Genomic DNA, 5693 nt, shown 5'->3' with positions numbered 1-5693 from the left:
GTGACTATACGGATATACCTTGTTGTCAATTGGTATTTAGTGAAATGAATCCCATGTTGAACAATTTTAACTTGTTTGAAATATGTCCCTTGCACTACAAGTGAGGCCTACATGTACATGTATATAAGAAACGTGAGAAATTAAAAATTTGCACATAAGCGATTTGTACATACATATTCAAATAAATTCAAACCTGTGGGAAATGACATTCCATCACTCATTTCAGATTTCGATAACTTCTTTCTCTCTTCTGTGCAACACAATAAATAATAACTAACACCTTCTATATTTCCATCTTTTGCTATGACTGCAAAAATATCTCTTGCAATTTGACACAAGTTAAATAAATTCTAAGTTACATGTCATTTTTAAGAAAATATTTACATGTGTACGTCATATGTACATTTTTTAATCAATCTTGAAATATGATCATAATCACCAGAAATCAAAGGAAAGTCTTCAAAGTTTGCGTCCTCATTTGAATCCTCGTATGTGTCAGAAATATCTAGTGGCACCAATTTCCATTCACTAACATATCCAAGCTCTTGGTTCTCGCAATCAACATAGTTTTCGAAAATGCATTCAGAACAAAAACATGAATAATCCCTAGTGTATAATGTCCATGGGCGATTATCTGTACTCATGACACAATGCAAAGATGTTGTCCTCTCCACGCTCTTACATCCATGCATTGATCTTCTATGCACATCTGCAAAATGTACATGTGTACAAGAACATGTACATGTAGATCAAGTTGTTAAATTGAAACATTTGAACTAGGAATATATTTAAAATTAAAAAAATAAAATAAAATAAAACACTAAAAGAGAACACGTACCGGTTATCTCCCAAAACACTCTATATGGAATGGGTCTGTATGTTCTTGATGATGATTCCCCAAGATAATTAGGTTGCTCAAAGTGTTTCTTACACCATTCAACAACATCATGTGCATCTTCTATACAATCTCCTATGTACTTTATTTGATGCTTTCTTAGAGCATGTTTGATACAAGCTCCTGCACCATCATGTTCACCCTTTCCATGACCACTCTAAAAAAAACTCCAAACATGTGGTATTTTGTCATTTCTATGATATCTACATAGTGCATAAAATGACCTCGAAGATTTGAATTGTGCTGCACATCCATCAGACCAAACAAAATGTTTAACTATTGTTATGCTTCTATCTTTCAAATATTCAAAAAACTTCTTAAAGCAATGTTGTACAAAAAGTGTGTCATGCTCCTTATCATCAATGATATAGAAGTGATACTCTTTCTTAATGACATGATTTTCAAATGTACTATCAACACCATCCAAATTCATCTGTGCATGTTGATAACACACATGCACCAAAATAGTGATTTGCTTTGAAAAGTAATACTCTGATTGAATCTCTTTTTGATGTGCAAAAGAGTAATTCTTTGCGAAGTCAACTACAAATAGAATAGTTCGAAGTGGGAAAGTTTCTCTTAATATTTTTAATTGTTCTGCTTGCCACTTGGCAAAAAAACCATGGCATATGTATGGTTTTATCAACTTACGAAAAATTTTCCATAAATGTTCCAATAGGTATTTCCTCTTCTACATAATCTAGCCTTGTAGATTCCTTTCCAAATATTGTTTCAATTTTTTTGTACTTGTAACTCTTTCAATTTACCATCTTCCTCATGTCAGTATCTTCATCTCTCAAAGGCAATTTAGCCAAGTCCCCGCATGTTCCACAAATTCCTCTTATGCAATTTATTTGACCGGTTGCATTATCATATGATTTATCACATAAGATGGATGCTATGAATTGACTTGTTCATTTAGGAGGATACTTTTCATAACCATCACTATCTTCTCTAATCTTTCGAAACACCTGATAGTACAAGTCAAATTCGATGTGATAACAACAACAAGTTTTGAAAACTTTGTTTAACTTCACATAATATGGCCTTAACCATTCAAACATGGTTTGTCAAATCTTTATATGAGGGTTTGTTTTAGTAAACAACACATACAATTCATGTTTTGTCGTGTCTATCCAATGTTTTACATGAAGATCATAACATTCAGGACCAATCCTTTGCCTGATAACATCTCTACTGTTTGATGAAGGATGAGTATTATCATTCCAAAAACTTGTCACAAAGTTCCTAACAACATCTTCAATTCTATCAGAACGAGGAGCTCTACACATAATTGCCCAATTCCCTTTTGAGGTAGTATCATCCAAAATCTTTCTCCTTTTTAACATATTTAGATATTGTCCTTCTGCTAAAACCAAACTCAGATGACAGTGAAGAGATTTGTCTTTTTTGAGGCAATCTTTCATTTACTAAAGATGTCAACATCACTCTTCTTGAAATGGTCTTATCTATTGTTCGAGATTTTTTACCAATGTTCACCAAATCTTTCTTAACATAACCAACAATAGATTTTTGTAGCTGAGAAGTTTTCCTCTTTTGATTTGTTGTATCTACACCCAATAATTTTAGTGGATCTATTAAGTCTTTATGAGTAAGTACAATTGATAACAATTGAGCTTTTTCTAGCGTAGTATCAAGATTTTTGAAATGAGACATTATTTCTTTTGCACTTTTATTCATTGACCTCCTTTTAGTATGTCTAGCTTCTTCATTGAGATGTTTCAACTCATCCACATCCATTTCAAGTAAATGATCTAAATTTTTATAAGAAATATTTCTCTTCACCTATTTAGCTCGATCCACAATATGCTTATCCATATCAGTGGTAGGAGGTGAAGAGCCTGACCCCTCTCCTTCAAAGGTCTCCATTGGTTCAACTTGGACAATATACTCCCTATGTTCATCAACTATATTGTGTTCTTCAACAGTTTTGTTTGCCTCGACTCCTTCTTCAGAACTCCCTTCTTCTCGAGCCCGTTCTGCACATAATTTAAGAGTTGCTGTAAGGTTCAAATTAATAGATTATTCAATTAGGTTTAAGAATAGGGGTGAAATTGTCTTAAAGATTTGTGTTAAAATTAGGGTTCAATTTGGTTTATTAAATTTAATTACTTTCAAGACCTTAGTGTTATAACTCTAATTAAATTTGGTTTAGGTTTAAAGTTCAATTTGTTCTCAGGTTAGGATTAGGGCTCAAATTTATTTAGTGTGCAAGTAGGTTTAGAGTTTAGAGTTAGAGTTTGTTCAGTAATTAATATTTCAAGAAGATGATAATTATTTTAATTTAATTTTTTTCTGATGTTTAATTCTAGATTTACACATGAAGAATTATAATTAGTTTATTATTATCGTTTAACTTATGTTATTCCTTACATATAGTGTTAAGGTTAAATTTTGTTTTGCGCTAATATAACAAATAAACATAAACATATAAAGTGGAAATAAATATTGATGAGTTATTTTGAAAACCTCAATCTCTCACTAATAACACAAAATGAAATTTTGATAAATTAAAAATTCCAATTTTGAAAATTAAAAGTACAAATATTTTGATGCATGCATACGATAAAGGTGACCTCATATTAATTTATTATGTCATAACAGGTGGACTATAATTTATCACATGTGTATATTTAAGACCTATTATTACATAATAGACCTCCTAATCTGAAATGTTTTTGCATACATGAAGTCATATAAATAGAACCTAAATTAATCAACATGTAATAGGTTATAAATTTATGTCACATTTAAGACCTATAATCAATGTAATAGTCCTAATTTATCACATAATAGGCCTTATTATTAAAATTAATATGACCATGTATGCAAAAACATTTCACATTAATATACTTAACTCCCCTTAAGACAAATATATTATGTGATATTAAAGGACCTATCATATGAAATTAAGTACATGTCTTAAATATTCAATATATATAAGTTAGAACCTAAATTATAACATAATAGGTCTTATTAATTTTATGACTTAATAAGTCTTATCTTTTATAAATGGACTTAATTATATAGGAGAAAAATGCAATTACACAACAAGCAAGTTAATGGAATTTGAAATTTGCAAATACACATATTATCTGAAATTAATTATGCTTTCCAATTAAAACAAGATTATTTTTAATCTTACTACTTCCAATTAATTTAATTAAGATTTTTTAAATTAATTTTCATTAAAAATATTAGATAAAAAATATTGAACTAATTAATACTAACAAATAAACACTATTTTTGGTACGTAATACATATAAAATTAAATAGAAATAAAAATAAAAATACATACTTGCATCATGATATCTTTGTCTTCTTTGTTCTCGATATCTTTCTTCCGTTTCGGGAGAATAATTCCTTGAAGTCTTATTTTGCCTTCTCTTCTTGTTCCCCATGCTTTTAAAAAAACCTTCAAATATCTTCAAATTATTGCCCTCAAAATAATTTTCAAATGTCTTCTCTCATCCAAAAATGTGAATTATTTTAATCATTTGTGTGATAAAAAATTAAAAAAATTATGGGCATTTATACAACTCCACAAATGAAAAAAAAAATTGCATTAGTTGGGGTTTGAATGAAACCCGACAGTTAAAAATGGTCAGGTTCATTTGAACCTGACTGTTACGCAAAAGTATGGGCCAAAATTAAGTGCATGGGTTCGAGCGAATGGGGGTTCTCTTGAACCCCTTATGGTTTGAGCGAACCCAATTCGCTCGAATTAGTGTTCATTTGAACCGTGCTATTAGAGGTTTCTCCCAAACATTTTCAGAGTTCTGAAGAATTTATGACTTCAGAACTCTGGTTCAAAGCACCAATGAAATAATCTTGATAACCCAAAAATATTAGATGGTAGTACTTGGAGCAAGCTTTCCAACGAGTATAATTTTGTTATATTTTGAATTTATTATGTTCTTGTTTTTTTAATTTTATGGAAAATTGGTTTTTTACCGAACATGAACTTCTCTGTTCAACGCATTGGAAAAAATAGGAAACTAATTCAAAAAAAATTTGAAAAATATCTAAGCCCCAGGTATTGAAGTCTTCTTTCTAACAAAAAAAAATTGAATTTTGATATATATATAGAACAAGTTATGTGTTCAAACTTAAACCTACGTCTGAATTATGACTAGTCGGACTTCAAAACTTTATAAAATGAAAAATATTGAACATATAACTATCAAACCAAATGCAAGCCCTGTATATTGATGTTACAAACCAAAATTCAAAAGAATTGAGTTTTTATCATTTATAGAAAAAAATTGATGCGTTTCAGGAGGCACATCACTCTTAAAAAATGTAGTTTGTTGTAAAAAACTACTTTTCGAGGGAGATGAATTTTTGTTTTTTTAAATCCTCAAAAAATTTTGAAAAAAATGTATATAGAATCTACAAACAAAATGCTACAAATCACTAATTTACATCATCTTCAAATTTTTAATAGTTTAAAAGTTATAGTTCTCGGAAGTTGAAGATTATTTTAAAAATGTTCATCTCAGTGTCAAAAGTGGCAAAAAAGTGGGAACCATTATTGTGAGTTCACCCGCATTTAAGAATATACATTTGTTAATACTCTTCAGCTATCATGTGGATTTTTTTCTCTTTCCATTCTTATTAATTCTACTGGCTATAGTGTTTTATTTTTAATATTTTTTAATTGGTCATAATTTTTGTAGTGAGTAAACTTGACTCTATGATCATAATTGTAACATTCAAATATGGAAAATATTTTGATAATTCAAGTTGGTCAACTTAGTAGTGAGCTGTAAATTTG

The sequence above is a fragment of the Cryptomeria japonica genome, chromosome 1 (assembly GCF_030272615.1).
Source record: "Cryptomeria japonica chromosome 1, Sugi_1.0, whole genome shotgun sequence".
Lineage (NCBI taxonomy): Eukaryota > Viridiplantae > Streptophyta > Pinopsida > Cupressales > Cupressaceae > Cryptomeria > Cryptomeria japonica.
The sequence above is the reverse complement of the archived record's forward strand: the minus strand, read 5'-3'. Positions refer to the sequence as shown.